We start from the raw sequence: 21,315 nt of genomic DNA on the forward strand, positions 1-21,315 counted from the left end.
TATTAGCCTTTTTATATCTTCTTGAATTTGGCTTGCTAGTATTTTGTTGAGGATTTTTGCACCTGTATTCATAACAGATGTTGGCCTGTAGTTTTCTTTACTTGTGATGTCTCTGGAGCTATTTTCTTAATTGTTTCTCTAGGCTTACCAGATACATCTAATCAGAACCTACTTCTGTTTCATAGAAACTTATTCCCAGTGAGATAGAGAAATATTACTCTTATATAAAAAATAAAACTCTATTCCCTCTTCCCCTTTTTGTACTTATTGATATGTTATTATACTATTGTTACATCTCTACGTGTTACAAACCCAACAATACTTAGCATAATTATTATTTCATTCTAATTTTATAATTTTATGTCTATTAAAGATGCTAATAAAAGAAAGGACAACAAGAGGCAATCAAGAAACTCCTTTTAATCCACCATTCCTAGTTTTCTTCACTTGCTCCTTATTTTCTAAGCAAAGAAGATCCACTGGAGATTTTTGTTGGGGAAAGGGGATGGTGGGCATTTAAATATGTACAGTTAAATTTGAGGACAGTTGCTCAGGCAGACGTGCAAATGCACTGGGGTGGTAAGAGGAATAGAAATCAGGGAGATAAGTGAGGAGGCAGTCAAGGCACAAATTCGTGGGAGCCTGGCTTTGACTGTTGTGGGCTCTACTGCCTTGGATTTTGCCTTCTGGAGGTGGGAATGTCTAGACAGTGTGAATAGGCAGTGACTCCGAGCAGGACATGCATAGGTACACTTATCAAGACTTGTTGATGAGCTAAGGTCAATCCAAAGATGAACCCAAGATGGGAAAAACGCCTCCCCTGGTGATCTGAGGGGCCTTAGAAAGAGAGACTTTCCCATGGGAAGCCTCTATGGAGAATATGATGCCTAGCAAGTCAAGCCCATCCAAGGCCATGATGATAAAAGAAAATTGCTACAGTTATGTGTGAATGCAAAGGAGGCAGTAGGGGGAGGGGGAAGAAGGAGAGATTCTTCCCCTGCAGCTGTCAGGGATGAGATTACATCCCGTGGAAGAGAATGCAGAATCCCTCTTCCCTTTCCCAGGGCAGATGACCTTTCAGAAATTAAACCAATCAATTCTGTGTGCTCAGAGGAAGCATGTTTGACTGGCCTGATTCAATGGGCTCTATTGTTTCGGGTGAAATCAGGTGATTCAGTTCATCACTGATATCCTCAGTAGGAGTTTTGGTCTGTGAATTTTCCCCTGGAATAATTTTTTCAGATCTGGATTAGACATGCCACTACATGCAGTTGTAAACACACACACACACACACACACACACACACACACACACACACACACACACACACACACACACACACGAGCATTCTCCCCTTAGTGTAGAGATGACATTGGCGCTATAAATTGTTCATGGTGGTTATTCTAGTTCAAGCAGGAGGTAACTAAAGCCTGAATAAGGTCTTGGTGATAAAGGGTCACTTGCTGAATGCTCATGGTAGTAATCGAGGGTAGCAGAAAACAATAATAACAAATGTTTGGAAGTTTAAAAATAACCCGTCAATCAAAGAAGCAATCAAAGTGAGGAAACATGCTACGTAGCACTGCTAATTTCATTCACCCAGTGGTCTCTAAATTATTGAATATCATTGTAAATGACTGTACTCCTTGGCATCTGAGGAAGTGAATGCAAGTTGTCTCCAATGGAGAATTCTCTCAGAAAAGTTTGAGGAATATGATGCCACAGTTAAAAATTTAAAAACAAACTAAACAAAACAAAAACAAGGAACAAGCCAATATGGTAAAAGACAGCAGAAAAAGATAGAGCTGAATGAGACCCACAGAGGCTCCATATGTTGGATCTATTAGACACAGATTATAAAATAAAATATATTTAACATATTTAAATGAAAGAAGAGGTTGAACACATAACCCATTTGAATAAAGAGAATATTTTTAAATGATCAAGTAGGTCTGATAAAAGAACTGAATGAATGTTTGGAAATGAAAAATATAATTGAAAATTTTTGCCATAAAGAAAATAAAAAATTTTTAAGTCAGGTATATCGTTTCTGCTATGCTTATGTTATTTTTTTTCTTGTAAGTACTTTATTTAGAATTTAGTTTGGTGTAAGTGAAAAAAGGAATCCAGTTTCATTTTTTCCAGATGGCTACCTCTTATCCTAATACTATTCATTAAATATATCATTTTACTCCACTGATTTGAAATGCCAGCTTTATCAGAAACTAATTCCAGTGTTGATTTGCATCTATTTCCGGGACATCTTCTGTTCCACAGACCTTTCTGTTCATGTACTAGTACCAAATTGTTTTCATTACTATAATGTTTATAATACTTTTCAGTATCTGGGAGGTCTGGTCCTCTGTCATTACTCTTTTCTTGCTTTATTCCCAAAATAAGATCAGGTGGTATTTTTCTTGAGAAAGTTCAATTTATATATTTAGAGAAGATTGCTGTCATTTTCTATCATTAAGAATGTGTCTTACTATCTAGTCAGGTCTTTAATGACCTTTCAAAGTGTTTACCAGTTTTCCTCATGTAAATCTAGTGTTTCCTCATGTTAATCTTAGATTTATTCCTAAGTATTCCATCATATTTGCTTTTGTAAATTGGATATTTTCTAGGTAATTATCGTTTATATATTGGAAAACTGATTATTGTGTTTTGATTTTGCTCTCAGCCACCTTATAAAATTGCCTTACTTTTATATAATGATTTTAAAGTTAATTTTCTTGCCATAATATTATCTCACCTACAGAGAATAGTGTTTTCTTCCTTTTCCTTTCTTTTCCTTTTCCTTGTATTTTTCCTTTTTCTTCTCTAATGGCTTTGGCTAGTATTGGCCAAAGTTAAATAATACTGGTAGTAATGTGCATTTTTGTTTTGTTTCTGATTTTAATGCAACTCAGTGTTTCACTGTATAGCTTTTGGCCTTTGAAATGATATATGTATTTTTTTCATTTTAAGGAACCATTCATCTATTACTATTTTATTCATAGGGTTTTTTTTTAATCAAAAGGGATATCAAATGTTACTAGATACATTTTTATTATCTATAGGAATGTGCATGTATTATTTCTCTTGATACATGCTTTACTTGTATTATAATAGATTTCTTAATATTGAGTCACCTTTGCACTTTTGGTGTGTCTTCCTTGATCATATGTATTTGATATATGTGCTACTAGAGTCTGTTGGCATATATTTTAGTTACAACGTTTAGGGATTAGACATTGATTGTGTCAGTGTTATGCTAAATTGATGAAAAGATTTTAGAAACATTCCTTCTAATACCCTGAAACCATTAAATAATGTTAAAGTCACATGTTCCTTAAAGATTAAATAGAATTCACTTACAAAATATTCTAAAAGTTGATCTATTTGTGACTTTCTTTCATTACTGGGATAAGTTTTAATGATTTATATTTCCCTAACTAATATGTTATTTGCATAAAACAAAAATATGTTCTCTTATAATTTTTTAATTTTATGTTTATTTCTCTACTCACTCTTCCTATTTATATACGTACTTCATTTCATTTATATTGTTTGATTTAGCTTTACTAAGTGCCTTTTTGTTTTTCTTTAAGGACATTATATATGTTTATTTGTTCCATAGTTTTCTAATTCTCTATTGCTTTTATCTTTACTAGTATCTCATTCTTTTATTCTGAAGATTATTGTGTTGTTCTAACTTATTGAATTGGACACTCAATTTCAATTGACGGCTATTTTTCAGTAGGTTTTTTTTTTTTTTAAGAAAGATTCCTAGAAACTCTGTTCTTTGAGGATTTATTTGTTGGAAATCATCTGCCTGTTATCTTTATGTTTAAACTATGTTTTGACTGGAATTAAAATTCTTGGGTTATATTTTTGAGAATTTTGAAGGCAGTGAATTTCTACAGTGTTGAATGTTGCTTTAAAGAAGAATGAAGCTGCTTGATTTCTTTCTCTTCGTCTTAAGGTGATTTGATTTTCTGGCTTTATTAGGATATGTTCTAGTGCTGATTAACCTTTGCTTGTTCCTCCTGGAAGATGGCATGTCTATTTAAATGTACAGATTCAGTTCTTATTTCAGAGGAATTTTCTTGAATTAAACTTGGAATATTTTTGAGTGCTTTCTCTGTTCTCTTCTGAATGCATAACTTCACATCCTACATCTTGCATATATTTTTCCTATAATTTTAAAAAATTATTTTTCATTTTTCTTTTACTCAATTTTCTTGAGTCTGTCTTCCATTTCTTTAGCTTGCTTTCAGCAATATGTATTCTTCTTTCTGCAATTTCCATTTCTATATGTCATTACTTTTCTGTGGGCTCACTCAAGTCAGTTTTATTCTATCCTTTGTAGCCATTATCGTTTCTTTATTTAGTCCAGTACTTAGGACTCTTGATTCATGGAGTCCACTTTTTCACTAAATTATTTGAATCAATAAGAAGTTACTTAGTCACAGTTTTCAACTATTCCACAAGATCTTTTTTTCTGATATATGCTGAATTTCTTTTCTTACTTCTTTTGCCTTTTTCCTGCAATGATTTTTTTTCTCCTGGTTCCTTGTTAGTTTGATGTAGTGCCATCTATTTTTTGCTTTTGTTGCCTTTGCTTTTGGTGTCAAATCCAAAAAATCATCACCAAGACCCATGTCAGAGAGCTTACTGCCTATGTTTTCTTCTAGGGGGTTTTGTTTTCAAGTCTTACTGATTGTCTGTTATCCTAGGATTTCTTTTTATCATACTCATGTGTAGGTATCACTTTCTTGACGTTTTAGTCTTCTTTCTTATATGTCTTTTTGTTTGTTTGTTTAACTAGAATATGTTCTTAAGTTTTTGTGGGGGTTTTTTTGTTTTTTTTTTTTTTAAGGGAACATGTGCATGGAGTAAATACTCTGAGACTTGCATGTCTGAAAATGTTACCAATCTGTCCTCATAATTGCTTTCTGGTTTCATTGAGCATAGAATTATAGAATAAAAAGTAATTTTTTCTGAGAGCTTTGAAAAAGTTGCTCTATATACTATGTTCCAGAAAATAATTTCACTGAAGAAATCTGATGCCACCTTGATTCTCATTCCGCTATAGATGATAAACCTTTATTGAGGAATAATTTACATGCAAAAATTTACACATTTTTGGGTGCAGTTTCCTAGGTTTTAACATTTATATATGCTCATGAAATTATCCTTTTTTTCCTCTTTGCTTCGCTCTGGATATCTTCTAATGACCTTTAAATTAACTAACCCTCTTTTCTCCTGTGTCTATTCAATTTTTAATTTCTGTTGATTTTTTAATGTCAGAAATTTGTATTTTTACTGTGAAAATTTACATTTGATTCTCTTTTTATTATTGTTGATCCTATTTCTCTAACAAAAGTCTCCATTTTTGCCCTATATTTTCTAGAACATCTTATAATCAGTTATTTTAAAGTCATACCTGATAACTCCTATATCTGTATCATATGGGTGTCTGTTCTAATATCTCTTGTATTCTTTGGTCTTAATCAATTGGTCCTAACTTTTTTTTATTTATAGGAGAAATTTATTTGAAGAAATATTATAACATAAAAACTACATAAAGTCTTCATTTTCACTCATACCATGGTGTATTTGACCTAACACATAATAAAAAATAAAAAAATTTGGAGTTTCCGTCATAGCTCAGCAGTTAGCAAACCCAACTAGCATCCATGAGGACACAGGTTCAATCCCTGGTCTTGCTCAGTGGGTTGAGGATCTGGTGTGAGCTGTGGTGTAGGTCCCAGACGTGGCTCCAATCCCACATTGCTGTGGCTGTGGCATAGGCTGGCGGCTACAGCTCGGATTCAGCCCCTAACCTGGGAACCTCCATATGCTGCAGGTGTAGCCAAAAAAAAAAAACCAAAAAACAAAAAAAAGAACTTTTTTTTTTTTCTTTTTGGGTATTTTCTTTCTTTTCTCTTTTTTTTTTTTTTTTTTTTTTTACTTTTTAGGGCTGTACTCGAGGCATATGGAGTTTCTCAGGCTAAGGGTCAAATTGGAGCTACAGCTGCTGACCACAGCCCACAGCAATACAGGATCCAAGCTGCATCCCAGTCTACACCACAGCTCACAGCAATGCCAGATCCTTAACCCACTGAGTGAGGCCAGGGATCGAACCTGCGACCTCATTGTTCCTAATCAGATTCATTTCCCTGTGCCACGATGGGAACTCCAAAAAAAAACTTTTAAAATCCAGAATCCACAAAGTACTACACAGTTTGCTCACTCAGTCATTATTGATAAGGAAACCTTGCAGAACAGCTTCACGTCAGCCAAGGCCACAAACACTGTGTACAACACGTTTGAACTGACAGATGGCATGTCTGACAGCTGACAGTTCTTTGATTGAATACCACACATCATATATGAGAATTATAGATATAAATTGAGGCCCTGGTTAATGTTTTCTTCTTCCATAGATTTACCTGCCATTTGGCAGGCAGTTAGAATAGGGATAAGCTCATTGGTAGGCGGATTTCAGTCTTTTGTGTGTACTGTTCTGTTTTCAACTTAGCCATATACCTGCAGTGTTGCTCTTCCAGAGTCTTAACTGGAAGTCTGGGATGTATATGAGGGCCCTGCCTCATTGATGGGTACTGATCTCTATAATTTCTGTCACCCAGTCCCAGAGATTGCCAAAAAAATCTGATTGACTGCCCAGGTTCTTAGCCGTTGCTCTTTGCTTGGGTCCTTTGCCTCTTGTATCTATGCCATTAAGATGAGCAAATTCATTGAAAGAAAATGCTTACAGAATATACCACCCTTCTCTTTGGGATTCTTGCCCTCCAAGTCCTGTCAATGATCTCAGCCTCCACCTTAATAAATTTTAAAAAAGAAGAGCAAAGGAAAATAAGAAAGTCATATACGAGAGCAAAAATCAATGAAATGGAAAATAGAAGAACAAAGTCAATGAAACCAAAAGTTGATTCTTTGAGGGAAAAATAGGATAAATAGGATACATCTCTACCAAATCTGATCAGAAAAACAAAAACAACAATCAAACACAAGTTATTGTTAGCATCAGGAATGAGAGAGGTAATACAACTATAGAGCCTATTCATAGGCTACAAACATTAATACATCAATAATTACTTAAAATACAAGCACCTTGATTAAAAGACAGATTATTCAGTCTGGATGAAACAAAAACAAAAGCTATGTAGCTGAAGCAGGAGAGCATGCGCAGAGAAGCAGAGAGGATTCATGCTGCAGGTTTCAGGACAGACTACCAAGTGTGTTTCTTAGAGTTGAGAGCCTTATCCTGGAGTATTAGACTTAAATCCTTGGTGCAAAATAGCAAGACGTAAGTGGGTAGGCTGGTGGTAGAAGTTTGCCAAGAGCAAATTTAAACAAAAGGAGATAAAGATGCACACATTCAAGTTCAAGTAGTCATGCTGCTGATAAATGTTTAACAACTGGCTCGCCAAGTATAGTTCCATTATGGATGTTGAATAGTACTTTTGTTGATGTTAACAAGTAAGATGAAAATGAAACAATGAAGACATGTGCTGGCATTTTGCTCGTTAATCAGTTGTCTGGCATGTGTGACATCTTTGCTAGATTGGATAACAGTTTTTAAATATTGAAAGAAGAGTTTGTTGGAGGGTAGCTATTCACATTGTAATTACTATAGACATGATATATTTATAAGTTTCATCTGCATTATTTAATTTTCTCTATCACTTAAGTATAACCAGGATTCAGCAAACTACAACCCAAGAGCTGCATACTTAACGCTTTTAAATTATCCGTTCAGATCTAAATATCACAATGGTTTGCTGTGTACCAAAATATATGAATAATTCTAAAAAGTAGTTAAATATTGTACCTCATTTCTTTTTACCTTAAACTTCTATTTCCTTTCCATTTCTTCCATTTAATTTTATCCCAGTACAATATCATTGTTTTTTATTGATTATCTTATCATAATTCTCTGCTACAGAAATCAAATATTAGACTTATTTTGCAATATATACAAATATCAAATCGTGTTGTACATCATCTATAATAAAAAATTTTTTAAATAAAAATATCTCCAAGGGCTTGGAATTCCTTCAAATTATATGCCAAAATCAAAAATGTTAAGTCATCGTCAAAAATTATTTTTAATGATCTATCACTGCTCAGTGTTTAATGAATCTGACTAGGAACCATGAGGTTGCAGGTTCAATCCCTGGCCTCGCTCAGTGGGTTAAGGATCCGGTGTTGCTATGAGCTGTGGTGTGGGTCGCAGACATGGCTCGGGTGTGGCGTTGCTGTGGCTGTGGCATAGGCTGGCAGCTATAGCTCTGATTAGACCCCTAACCTGGGAACCTCCATATGCCACGGGTGCGGCCCTAGAAAAGGCAAAAAAGAACGAAAGAAAAGAAATCCAAGAATTAGAAACCACCGAATTTGCAAAAAAAAAAAAATTTGTTTCCTAGTTCTTTAAAACCTCATTTTCTTTTATTTCTACATAGAAATCTATATTCTAAGAATCTCTATTTTGAAGAGAAAAGTATTTTAAAAACTCTCCTTTTTCATTTAGAGAAAGTAAATAATACTGTTATTTGTAGTATTAACACTGTGATTTTTTTTCAGAAATAGTATTTTCTAGCATTGTCCAGTCCCACCCTGTACACTGATACAGTTTCCTCTTTTAATTATCATGTTGGTTTCCCTTTACTTTTCATTGAAAATAGTTTTTCTTCCCTACAACTCATGTTAATGATAGGGTTTTTAAAATAAAACATTCATTTTCTTAATTTTTCATAATTTTACCAAAAGTCTTTCTATGATTTATGAAAATTCTATGAATATTCTTGTAGTTTTTAAATAAATCTCATTTTTATAGCTTAACTTCATTAAACTGAGTTTTAAAAATAAGCAAAATTGGAAATTTTAAATCCTTTGTGAACAAAGTAGAATCATGCTGAATTTCAGTTTCCCAGAACATCCTAAGATGTCTTAAAGGGCAAGACAAATGGACAGAGTTCAGCCCTTGAAGTTGTTATATAGAGATGTTAGTAATTTATTTAATGATGGGAAAAGGAGCATGTTTATAATTATATGTTGATATTTTTTAAGAATCATGTCAAAAATCTGAGAAGGAGGAATTATCTCTAATTAAATAAAGTTGTTTTTGTAAAGTTCAGGATATTATGTTCTAGTTTATGTTTGGGGAACATTTTATCCTACACCTGTACAGAGGTAGATGTTCTTTTTTTTTTTTTTAAATAGACCTTATTACTTAAGTAGTTCACAGCCAAATTGAGCAGAAGGTACAGAGTTTTCATATATCCGCTCCTCTCACACACGCATAACCTTCCCCATTATCAGGATCCCCTGCCAGAGTGACACATTTGCCACAGTTGCTGAACGTACATGGACACATTAACACCCAAACTCCATTGTTTATCTTAGGGTCCACCCTCGATGTTGTACATTCTCTGGATTTGAACCAACTTGTAATGACATGTATCCACCATTACAGTGTCATGTAGAGTAGTTTCACTGCCCTAAAAATCCTCTGTGCTGTGTCAGTTCCTCTCCCTCCCCTCTAATCCCTGGCAACCACTGATCTTTTTATTGTCTCCATAGTTTTACCTTTTCCAGAAAGTGTTAGAGATGAGAACATACAGTATATGGAGCCTTTTTAAATTGGCTTCTTTCCCTTAGTAGTATGCATTTAAATTTACCCCATGTCTTTTCATGGCTTGACAGTGCCTTTCTTTTTTTGTGCTTAATAGTATTCCATTTCCTGGATGTATCAGTTTATTTATCCATCCCTACTGAAGGACATCTTGGTTGCTACTAAATTTTGACAGTCATGAATAAATCTGCTATACATATGCATGTTCAGGCTTTTGTGTGGCCTGCGTTTTCAACTTCTTTGGGTAAACACTAAGGAGTGAGATTACTGTACTGTATGGAAAGAGTGTGTTTAGTTTTGTAAGAAACCACCAAAATAACTGTCTTCCAAAGTTCTGTGATGTTTTGTATTTCCATCAGTAGTAAATGAGAATTCCTGTTGCCAAGCAGTTTGTGTTGTTAGGGCCCTGGCCAGCACTTTGTGTTGTTAGTGTTCTGGATTTTGGCCATTATAATAGGTATGTAGTGGTATTTCATTGATTTAATTTTCATTTCCCTGATGGAATATTATATGAAGCATCTCTTCATGCTATCTGTATATCCTCTTTGGGGAGATGTCTGTTAAGGTCTTTGGCCCATTTTTTTAATGGGTTGTTGTTTTCTTATTCAGTTGTAAGTGTTCTTTGTTTAGTTTGGATGGCTGTCCTTTCTCACATGGGTCTTGCAAATATTTCTCCCAGCGTGACTTGTCTTTTCATTCTTTTATAGATGTGCTATTTTTAAGAATGCAATTTAAAATACTTTGTGAAAAGTAATAGCAAAAGGAAAGTATTATGCCATGAGTAAGTAAGGGATTTAAAAAAGTTTATTCATAACTGCTGCTCTATATATTATTTACAGCAGAAGCTCAACAGTTCTGCTTCGGTGCAGTAGGAACATAAAAATTAAGATATAAAATATATATTTTGTGTAGTAACTTCAATCTAATAACTACATAATGAAAGAGAATATTTGATCAGCAAGTGGTTGACTGGTGGCAATGAGAAAGAGACATATGCCCAAATAAAAAGTAAATATTAGTTCATAGCATCCCACTGTCTTTTGACAAAATTAATAAAAACATTTCCCCTACCAGTCTGAATAAATGTTCAAGAAAATATAAAAACCTTAGATGTATTTTTCATGTCCAAATGTAACACTAATCTGCTGGAAGCATTGGAAATTAGTGTGGAATGCTTTACTTCCTCCTCCCAAAAATCATGCAGAAATGCATCTGAGATGGACTAAGCCATGGTCCATATCTTGAATGAAAAATACTCTCCAAATTCCATCGCCAAGAATGGTGGAAATTCAGAGTGATTTGTGACACGTTGATATATCATTTAAAAATAAATATTAATATAAAATAAATAGATGTAAGTGAGATAGGTAAGAGCCAGAGTTTTTCATAAAATTGTCCCCTACATGCCCTTAGACGCAGTGCATTCTTGACAATAGTTATAGGAGGTAGAAGAGGTGAAATTGATAAATAAAAATTGTCATTTCTCCTGCTGCTTCATGATATTGACTCTAAAACTAAAAAAGCAAATATGGGATTTTAATTATAGACGAGAATATAAATATTCTAAACCAAGATTAAAAAAAGAATAAAGTAATAAAGTTGGGAGGACAAGGGCTAAAGATACAGATGTTAGTGTAAGTGTAACAAAATCTTTAAAAGCTGGAAAGTCAGTAGGTATTATTTAATAATAGAGGTATAAAAATATTTTTATAATGATATTTTATTTTATTTATTTATTTTTTGTCTTTTCTAGGGCTGCTTCCTGCGGCATATGGAGGTTCCCAGGCTAGGGGTCTAATCAGAGCTGTAGCCACTGGCCTACACCAGAGCCACAGCAATGCAGGGTCTGAACCACGTCTGCAACCTACACCACAGCTCACGGCAACTCCAGATCCTTAACCCACTGAGCAAGGCCAGAGATCGAACCCACAATCTCATGGTTCCTAGTCAGATTCGTTAACCACTGTGCCACGACGGGAACTCCTATGATGATATTTTAAAATCAACTTTTTTTATGGAAGTAAAACACGTATAGAACAATACAGAAATTTTAAGTGTACATATTGCCGAATTTTTACAAAGTGAATATATAAAATGCTCGTATTAAAAGGACCCAGATCAAAAAATAGAACATTTCTAGCACTCAGAAGCCTCCTCTTGCCTACTTAGAGCACTGCAGGGCATCCGCTATGCTAATTTCTAACGCTATTAGAATAGTTTGCTTGTTGTTGTTATGTCATTGATTCATATACTGTAGTGTGTCTGGTTTCTTTTGTTTATTATTATGTTTTTGAGATTCACTCATGTTATTGTTGAATAGTTCATTCATAGTACTCAATTTTATGAGTATATCACAATTTTTTTTAATCCACTCTACTGTTGATAGGCATTTAGATGAGTTTTCATAGGCGACTATTACAAATAATTTTGCTGTGGACATCCTGTACTTGTCTTTTGAGTAAACATATGCCTGCTTTTCTTTGGAAATAATTATTTAAGGGGAACAATAAAATATATTAATTTAATATTTGCAAAAATATCCCTGTCATGTAACCTATAAACTGTGACTTTTGATTTAACCAAAAAATTAAAACATAACTATAAAAAGGAAATGGGAGAGAGGAATACCTTTGAGAGAGCTACAGCTTTACCTAATGACAGGAAATCAATGTATAATGTGTAATGTTGAAAAATGAAGAAAGTGTTATAAAATATTCAAAGTGTTAATATAATTTTAGCATTTATAATAGACAAAATAAAATTTAGGTATTTTCCTATTCAAAAACAAAATTTATATAAAGTAATTTATGTGAGGAAAGTTTATGTGTCCACCAGTTTTTTGACTTAGAACATTGAAATAGTGGATTATTGTTTAAAAATATGGGGATGCTGTCATGAGAAATTGCTAAAGTCATTGAAAGTAGTTATCTCACAGGAGTGGGAAGAACCTATTTTGTTATAAATCTTGTGGTACTCTCCAGCTTTTCTTTAAGCCCCCCCCCCATACTATTTCATTTGTTACGTCTGCATCTATTATCTTAGTAAAATGAATGGTTTTGTTTGGTTGGTTTTTGTTTTGCACAAGGACAGTCAGCAATAACTTGACATAAAAATGATTGTGAATCAGATGAACGTATCTGACTAAATTCCAACTAAACATACCCCATCTCAACTTCCCTTTAGCTGGTTCCTAAAATTGCCCTTCATCACTCAAAGGCCGCTCAATACAAGGTGATCGAGTTTGAGAGGAAAGTCAGAAAGAAAGGAGACAGTGGTATTCTAAGTTACAGCATTTTTTTTTTCATCTATGATAAACATATGGAGCCAGCCAGATTATTGGGAAGTTGTGCTCCAAAATCAGGCCTATTGAGGAAATGCTGTTTTAGCTGTCTCCCAAAAAACCATAGCAAAAGGAGCCAGTTCTGACCAGGATCTTTCTCTTTCTCCTGTTATTTCTAGGAGAAAGAAGGCAGAGCCGGCCCCTCCATAACTGGCATCTTAGAACAAGACGTTAATTGGCAATGTATATAAAATTCAGGTCAGAATTCTCTGGTGGCACAACGTTAAGGATCTGGCATTGTCACTGCTGGGGCTCAGGTCACTGCTGTGGTGTAGGTTTGGTCCCTGGCCCTGGAACTTCCACATGCCACAGGTGTAGCAAAAAGAAAAAAAAAAAAGAAGAAGAAGAAGAAAAGAAAAAAGCACCAAAACTTCAGGTGTAGGAAAGGGTAAAAATTGGACATTCTACACCTTCCTCTTGGAATTCCTATAATTAGTTATATCAAGTCTAGATTCATTTCCCTTATCACTGTATTATAAACCCTTTGTTTTATCTGTTTCATCTTATGACTCTGTAATTAAGGATACGGATTGTATCTTTTCCATTAGGTCATGTCAGCAAATAGTTAATGAGTCCCTACTATACACAGACTTTCGTGACTATGCCAGGTAAAGGAGCAAGAAAGCCAAGGAACACATTTTCCTGTTCTGAAGGAGCTTAAAGTCTAGTTGCAGAGCTAGGGGTTTACCCTGCAGATAGACTCACAAGAATTCAGCAAGTTGTGTTACAAGGATATTCATTACAGCATTATTTGTAATAGGGGAAAAAAGTGGGGTGAGGGGACAACCTAAACGTCCGCCAGGACAGGACCAGTGAATTTATAGGTCACCTTACGGTGTAACACTCTATCGACCTTTCTTCACCAAGGCCCTAAATCCATGACATAGCTTGTGGCCTTTGGGCTTAAAGTGAGAAAGGCAAGATGGACAGCAGAGTGCGTAGTTTATCTCTTTTGTGTAAACAAAAATGATACCTATCTGGTTGCTTATCTGTGCAGAATGTTAGGTGAGCCAAGGCTGGCCATGGGGCCCAGTCTGGAGCTTTGAGATGAGTAACAGGAATATGCCTCAATTCCTGGGGTCCAGCTCATGCAGATAAAGGCCAGAGGCAGGTCCTCTTTTGGTGCAAGCCAGGCAAGACTGGTCTTTCTTGCCTCGGGCCCTTTCCCTTCTCATAGATGGAGCCCCGCTAATTTGTCAGGTTGAGGATGGATTTAGCGTTTGTTCCACGGGAATGAAGTCAGTAGGAAAGCAAACCTGTGGGAATTGCCAATTGGTGCCGACTCCTCCTCCACATGGCTGCTGTCCCACCAGCCCTCATCTGGGACTGTTTCAGGCCTTTGCTGTGCGTTTACAAATAAAACCAGGCTGCTCTGGGCACGCTTCCGAGGTGATGCCTGGAGCCTCGCACGCTTGGGCCAAAGATTGATACGGTGTGTGCACGCCTGGGCCGATACACCTCTTTTGATCTGTTTCCGAAGGCAACCTTTGGTCTCCTGCTTCACGTGATTGATTAAGTTAGGATCTCTTTTAGGAATTCTCCGCACTCATGCCTCCTCACCAGCTCACAGCGAGCCCTGCCAAATTTTACTCTCCTTTTATGCTGCAGACTGTTCTGTTCCAACTGACTAAATGGAAACTGTGTTCTTAATATGCAACCCGTTACCTAGTCCTTTACATGCAATCAGTTACCTTGGAATTCCTGTTTTGCATTTAGTATGGTGGGGCACCCTCTTATCACATCATCAGTCATGTTTCTAGCAAGGTTTTGGCCTATGAGTAGGGAGTAGCTTTGCTTCAGAGCCTTCCTTCCCCTGTGCATCCCTGCCCTTCCCCCAACCCCCCGCCTCCTGCCCATTTTGGTGTGAGAGTCACTGGGGAATCAGGGTGATAGCATTTGTATTAAAACAAGCCAGCGCACATGGCTGTAGACCCTTAAGGATCGTGGAATGTAAGCAGACTCATGCTATGTTCTTTAGGCGCCGGCTGGAGAAGGGACCCTGGTTCGACGGGTCCTGGTGGAATGTCGATCCAAGGTGTTTCGAAGAGTTTTCCGGTCATACAGACCTGATTTAAACTCCTGCTCAAGCACAATGTTTGCTGCTTTTTTTTAAAAAAAAAAAAAAGAGGGGGGGGATCCTATCTTCCATCTTGCACACGTGGGGAGGGAGACAGAAGCCCACAAGTGAAAGTAGAAGCACGTTCCCAGATCCATTTCTAAGACCTCCTTCTATCACCTGGAACTTACATTATCTTTTCAAAGTGGCCCATCCTGTAACCTACGTGAGACTGGCCCTCAGTGAAATGTCCTATCTGGAGCTCTTCCCTCCTTTGCTGTGGTGCTCACAACTCCTGGTACCCCACTCACTGTATACCCAAGCCTTTCCTTCGGTCTCGCTGGACCTCTGGCGACGTCTTGTTCAGATGTTCCAGTCTGGTCTTAGCTCTGCTCTGAGAGATGCAAGCTGGGATAAAAGCAGTAATGGTGCAGACCCCTCAAGAAGGGAGGGAGGTCCAGCCATACCTCCTCGTGACGTCCTTTTCCAAACTCGTGCCATCTGGGTTTCATTTTATTAGGGGAGCTAGAGGTGTGCAGGGAGGGCTGGTTAGGAAATGAGGCTACGTCTGGCAGGGTGTTGGTGACTATGGTAGGGATTTTGGATCTTATTTTAGGCACAAGGAAAAGCCAGGAAAGGGTTTGGGGTAGTGAACTGACATGGTTTGATTTATGATTTTTTTAATTTATTTATTATTATTATTGTGCTTTTTAGGGCTGCACCTGTAGCATATGGAGACTCCCAGGCTAGGGGTCCAGTCGGAGCCACAGCCATAGCAACACAGGGTCCTATACCACAGCTCACTGCAATGCCAGATCCTTAACCCACTGAGCAAGGCCAGGGATCGAACCCGCACCTCATGAATACTAGCTGGCTTCATCTCCGCTGAGCCACAATAGAAATTCCATGATTTATGATTTTAAAACATCCCTAGGACTGCTGTGTGGAGAAGAGAGAATAGGGGACAAGACGGCTACAAGAAGAGCAGCTGAATGGCTGCAGCACTCAGGCAAGAGATGTTGACTGGCTTTGTGTGCTGTTCAAGCGGTGAGAAGTCATCAGACTCAGGATGTGCTTTGAAGATAAAGCCCACAGGCCTCGTGAAGGACAGCATGTCAGGTGTGAGGGAGAATGAGCACTCAGGGCCTGAGCAGCTGGGTGAATGGCCATGCTGTTTACTAAGAAGGGGAGAGGCGGGGGCAGAGCTGGTTTGGGACAAGAATCAAGAGGTAGGTTTTAAGCATGGAAACTTTGGGATATTTATCAGACATCCAAGTATCCAGAGCTCAGGAAGAGGCTGAGTCTAGACATACAAATATGAGCATCCTTAGCACATTGATAATATCGGGGCCATGGGTGGAGTTACTCAGAGATTGCATGTAGGTAGAGAAGAGAGGAGGTCCAAGGACTGAACCTGGGTCACTCCTACACTTATAAATTTGGACGAGGAGAAAGAGCTACCCCCAAGCTCACTGCCCTGCTCTAGCAGTTTTGTGGAAGTCTCTGCCTGGTTTCCTGGGGCCTCCCAGTCCAGAACTAAGCCCTATATATTAGTGACAGGCTCCTGACCCAAAATGACCTTGAGTATCTCATGGATTTAGTTCTGGCCCAGGTCCTGGTGGCTTCTTCCTTTAAGCTGGAACCAGAGGTCCCAAGCGGCCGTTTGGCCTCCTTTGCAACCCGGGAGCCTGCCTCTAGACTGAGACCAGCAAACAAATGGCTTCACCCACTTATGCTACTGTCTTTCCATTTTGTGTCTGAACCACAGAGTTGATTATTTTGCCTTAGAAAGAAGATATGAATATGTTGTGACTTCTTAACTTTATCTGTCATGCTATGTGCTTGGGGACTGTGGAGCCAGACGTCTGCCAGGCAAGGGGCATTGCCATTTTGCCTGGGGCACCAACATTTTGATTTTTAAGAGCTTGTCTATGGTTCAGCCCCTAAGTCACTCACTTATATAATGTTTATTGACAGATAACTGTGAACAATTATGAAATACAGAGTAAGATATGGTTCTTGCTCTGCAGGAGCTTAAAATCAAGCCAGGCAGTTGAAAGCCACAAACGTCACCTGAGGAATGACATCCGAGTGTGCATTCCTCTGTGGATCTGCGCAGGCACAGTGCCGAGCACATAGAAGATTCTCAACACCTGTGAAAGGAACAAGCCCACCGGGGTGATCATTGCCCAGAGGCACAGATTGTCAGTCACAGATGCCACCAGAGCCAGGGAGGAGGAGAAGGCAAGGGCCGCGCGCGGTCGGAGAAAGTGGAGGGAGATGACATTGGAAGCCACGAGGTGAGGGACGGGCTTGAAAGAGGGGCGGGCGTGGGCCGGTGGACAACAGAAGGGAAGATTTTCAGGCGAGGACAGAAGGCGGACACGTGGAAGATGGGAGTCCTACTTGGAAGCAATGAGATCTACATGGGAGGAAGGGTGAGGCCCCTGGGGGAGTAGCTGGTACACACGCTGTGGTGGCCCTTAAAGCCATTCAGGACCCGGAGGGAGGACTTTGCCTGCCCCCGTTCTGCTCTACTGGAGTTGTAATTCATAAGGAAAAGTAATTGTGGTTTCCTTCAAGTTGGAGTGAGAAGAGGTCCGATATCTGAGGACCCTTGGAGGAGCAGCAGTTGGGAAAGGAGAAACAGGTGGGGAAGACACTGTGCCATGCTGGGGCCATATCCAGGACCAGGGGTGCTCACTGGTGTGAGCCCAGCCCTGTGTCCCACTGCCTAAGCCAGCAGCTCCTCCACAGCAAGGGGAGCAGCCATGGCAGCTGCCTCCATACCGCTAGCCGCCATTAAAGGTGGGCTAATATTGCTAATAGCAGGTAACCCCTAACTTTGGCAGAGACGTCTAGACTACAGCTTAAAACGTGTTTCCACGCACATTCTACCACTTTAATTCTCCCAACTCTGCTCCAAGTATTTGCATTCCGCCCAACAGAAGGAGATGGATGTTTTAGAGGGACCCCGGGCCTGCTGATGCGCAAGGCAGTCTGTGCCTGCCCGGGCACGGAGGCACTGCCCTGGAGTGATCTTGGCCGTCCCAGCAGGGACACTGGTGAGCCCTGCTCTTAATAGTCTTTGAGGGTGGGAGACACAGCAGGGAGGGAGGGAGGCATGAGCAGCTCCTGGGCTGGGACCAGCCCAAATGGAAAGAAGGCAGGGAAATTGATGGGTGACTAAGGTTTCTTTGTGGAATCTCTCCAAGCCAGTGTACCGGCCCGTGCATTATCCTGCAAGACAGGAGGAAGTCAAGCTCCATCCTTCAGACCTGGGCCCCTGAGCCTAGGTGGCTGCCGATGCTGCCGAGGGGCAGACACAGATGTTCACAGAGCCCAGTGGAGGACCTGGACATTGGGAGGAGACGGCACTTCAGTCGCTCATGCGAACCCATCTGGGTGCTGCAGGGGTCTTGGCTCCAATTCGTTTTATTTCCTCCCTCACAAGAACAAGATCCCAATTTAAAACAAATGCTCAGTTTACCAAACAGAAAAGGAAAACAGTAGATGATAAGACAAAACAAAAAAGAGCATGTTCTCAGCCATCTTTGTTCTATTATCGCCATATTTTGTCTTCCAAAAGAAGCATCTTTACATGCAAATCCATTTTTGTATATTTTGACTGATTGCTGGCAAGATAGAGAGACATAAATATTTCTGGAAATGGACACGACATAAACATATCATTAGCCAGGCTGCAAGTGCGTGCGTGTGTGTGTGTGTGTGTGTGTGCGTGTGTGTGGTTTGAAAAATATTTATGGCGAGTTCGTCAACAGACCTCATCTCTCTGATCAAGAGTCTTTCAGGACTTGGGAACATCAAGCCTGGAGAGGAGAGACAGGAGAGTTTCTGGGAGCTTGAGGAACATTCCAGATTTTTAAGTGTTAATTAGGTTAGAAAGCCACCATCTGCACACTCTCTCGCAACCCTTCTGATTATCTGTCATGATTTTTAAATGTATGAAGCATGTCGAGTCGTCCCCCACGACGCTGATGTTGCTTTAGAAATTCCAGCTGTTGCAAAGCTCTTTTTAATGACATTACTCCCAGCCACTGTGAGGGGCAAGGCGTTTGCGACCTCAAACTCTAGTAGAGCCAGGGCTGTAGAATCCATGTAAAGAAAGGATTGCCATGTTCCCTTTTCCTTTTTAAAACCAGACCTCGTCGCAGTGAGCCCCTTCTCCAACAAGGAAGGATGGAGTGTAAAGACGTTAGCAGCCGAGTTGAGATGGCAGTGTTTTCACGTCTGGGATATATTGCTTTGTCTAACAAGGCGCCCCAGCAGGCTTCCAATTGCGGTCTCTCTGCAGACCCTCCCAGCTGCACAGGCTGATTGACAGACTGTGGGCAGATGCGGTGCCAGACTCTAATAAAGAGAGGGCCTTGGGAAAATATAAGGCAATTATTGATGGGCAGCAATCCACTAATCAGACAATTTCAAAATTAATCCCATATTCCCTTACTGTATTAGCTTTCTTTCTTGTTTGTATTTATATAGCAAATTCATGACTTCAGTGAAAATTCTTCCCTCCAGCCCAATTATATCTCTCCGAGGGCATTAAATTAAAAAACAAGAGATATTGAAAGTGGCTTGCAATTAGTTTCTTTAGTTAAAGGTGCTGTGTGCACTTAGCGACGGTGGGGTTCATAACAGGATGCATAATAATAAAAGTAAACACTCATATTTTTTTCCCTCGTCTTGACAGGGTGAGGACTGGTAAGAGTAATGTGTCTAGCATTACTCTGGACCAGTGATAATGGGGTAAATAATTGTGATTTGATTTTGAAGCTGATTGGATTTGCATAAAATCCTACTCAGATGTCTTGTCAGGCTCCGAACATGTCGGGGTACCCCACCCTCCTCCTTTGCCATTTGTCCATCTGTCCATCTATCCCGGTGGCCTCCTCTGACTTTCCTGGGTCTCGGTACCTACGTGGATTCTTTACAATGAAGTCATTCAGAGAAAACCCAGCCAGCTTCTATTCCAGGTTTCACATGCAGGATTACCTTCCAAGTATTGATATGAAACTTTTAAATATACAGAAAGGCGTTTTGAATAGTTAGCCAGTTACTATTACAGGAGCCTATCTCTCTATTACCGTTTCCACCCTCATTTTATCTCCCGTCTTCACCACATGGCCCATTTTTTTGACCTGAAACAGATGGAATTCTCCCTTTGTTCCCTATTAAAAATTGCTTCTGCAGAACGCTTTCTGAGTGCCCAAGTTTACTACATAAACTGAGAAAGTTCAAGTATCAGCCCAATTGGGGGGATTTATAAGCCAGAGCCTGGTGTTAGGGGTCTGAAGCATGTGACTCTCGGGCCTGCCTGCCCTCCCAGCCTCGGCAGACTCTCTCTCCCCACATCCGAACAGTCTCAGCTATGTTGCAGTCTGCTCTGTGGATCCCGTCTTGTTGGCAGGAGAGATTGAAGCAGCTCCGGTCCAACCTCATTAAGTACCTTTGGATGCTCTTCCCTTTCTCCCCTGGCCCCAGGTCTAGCCACTGACCTGGTGGCTAGTTTGGAAAAGCCACTACCCTTCCCTCCTATGCCTGCAGTGACATCGGCAAACAATCGTTATTGGAAGCAGTCTTAGAATGTTGTCTTAGAAAATCTGGATGAATCGGATGCATCCAGTCATCAGAATCAAGAAGAGAAGGCTGGATGTGAAGCTGAGAAGAGTGAATGAGGAGGGGGCTTTCCATTCCAGATGGTTGGGATGGGGAGTGAGAGGAAGGGAAGAAGGTGCAACCATGGAATTGAGTGGAGAATATGCAGAGCCGTGGAGGGACTCATGAGGAGCCCAGCCTGCCTGGAGCCAAAAGGGCAGAGATGAGGTGGAACAAGCAGAGGGGAAACCGAATCGTGTTCAACATGGTGCCTCATGACTCAAGATCAATGAGTCAGAGCCAACATGCCGCCTGGCCAAGACCAAGCCCCACCTCACCCAGACCCAGGTCGGGGGCTCAGTCCTCTGTGCCTGTGTCCTCGTTTCTGCGGCCTTCACAGAATACCAGTCTCCTTAAGACTAGGGTCCTGGGCGTGAGGCTTGGCCACTTGTACAAAACTTCCCTAGTGCAGACTGTCTGCCTGGCTCTGGTATATCACTTGTTCCTGGCTGTCTATCTCTGGACCTATGGGGACACCTTCCTTGAGACCTCACTGTTGAGACTTGCCAGTGGCTGCTGCTATTTGTTTTCATGCCCTTTAGATGTCACATTCCACTGCTATACTTGCCTTCTTCTCTGAACCTGCAACACCCCAGCTG

The 21,315-nt window shown here is 39.5% G+C and overlaps 2 long non-coding RNA genes across 3 annotated transcripts in view; both read left to right on the top strand.

Annotated features, from left to right (window-relative positions):
• The window catches only part of LOC146404833 (uncharacterized), a 1,439,763-nt gene that overhangs the window by 384,357 nt on the left and 1,034,091 nt on the right, over positions 1-21,315 (top strand). The gene's annotated exons all lie outside the window — the stretch shown is intronic.
• Positions 3,880-20,258, top strand: LOC106509837 (uncharacterized). 2 transcript variants are annotated; one of them, XR_014842022.1, is made up of 5 exons: positions 3,880-3,965; positions 15,975-16,159; positions 17,071-17,340; positions 17,989-18,105; positions 18,256-19,631. It is a non-coding gene; the product is annotated as an uncharacterized LOC106509837 (long non-coding RNA). The 2 variants fall into 2 exon arrangements; XR_014842021.1 differs by lacking the exon at positions 3,880-3,965 and having other exon boundaries at positions 12,501-16,159; positions 18,256-20,258.

Source organism: Sus scrofa, chromosome 3 (assembly GCF_054392235.1).
Source record: "Sus scrofa isolate SSC_HxYL_T2T_F1_AM1 chromosome 3, Sscrofa_HxYL_maternal_Yorkshire_Landrace_v2.0, whole genome shotgun sequence".
Taxonomy (NCBI): Eukaryota; Metazoa; Chordata; class Mammalia; order Artiodactyla; family Suidae; genus Sus; species Sus scrofa.